General features: G+C 27.8%; 1 non-coding gene across 1 annotated transcript; it reads right to left on the bottom strand.

Annotated features, from left to right (window-relative positions):
- Positions 1-460: 460 nt before the first annotated feature.
- Positions 461-571, bottom strand: LOC140981890 (small nucleolar RNA R71). Its single transcript, XR_012176165.1, has one exon. It is a non-coding gene; the product is annotated as a small nucleolar RNA R71 (small nucleolar RNA).
- Positions 572-881: the final 310 nt, after the last annotated feature.

Here is an 881-nt window from a genome sequence, read left to right as displayed (position 1 = left end):
ATTCGAGTATCTGAAAATAATTTAAACATGGATGATAATTCAAATAATCAAGATAATGATAATAATAATAATAACAATAATAATAATAATAATCAAGAACATGATCAATTAAGAACACTTAGGCATCATATGAACCCTATTAGAACTAGTGCCCCATCTTGCTTAGTTTTTCCTCCTAATGCATCTAATTTCAACTTTAAACCTCAAATTATTCAACTTTTACCAAATTTTCATGGCTTAGATTCTGAAAATCCATATTTACATCTAAGAGAATTTAAGGAAGTTTGTAACACTTATAATGATCAAAATTATAGCATGGATATAGTTTGATTAAAGCTTTTCCCTTTTTCTTTAAAAGATAAAGCTAAAACATGACTACAAAATTTGAGATCAAGTTCAATAAGATCATGGGAAGAAATGCAACAACAATTTCTCAAAAAGTTTTTCCTTCCCATAGAACAAACTCTTTTAAAAGACAAATTACTACTTTTTCTCAAAAACAAGGAGAAACATTTTATCAATGTTGGGATAGATATAAAGATTTACTTAATACATGCCCACATCATGGTTTTGAAACATGGAGAATAGTTTCTCCCTTTTATAAAGGTCTAATACCTAAAGATAGACAAATAATAGAATTCATGTGTAATGGAACTTTTGAAGATAAAAACCCAAATGAAGCTATGGAGTATTTGGATTCATTAGGAGAAAATGCTCAAAATTGGGATTATATAGGCACAATAGCACCACCAACAACTAAAATCAATAATTCAATAAATGGGGGTGGTATCTATAATCTTAAAGATGATATAGATATTCAAGCTAAACTTTCATCTTTAGCAAGAAAAACTGAGTAATTATAAATGAAAAAGAGTGGTCAA

The sequence above is a fragment of the Primulina huaijiensis genome, chromosome 7, assembly GCF_012295235.1.
Source record: "Primulina huaijiensis isolate GDHJ02 chromosome 7, ASM1229523v2, whole genome shotgun sequence".
Taxonomy (NCBI): Eukaryota; Viridiplantae; Streptophyta; class Magnoliopsida; order Lamiales; family Gesneriaceae; genus Primulina; species Primulina huaijiensis.
This window is presented reverse-complemented; position numbering and strand designations above follow the sequence as displayed.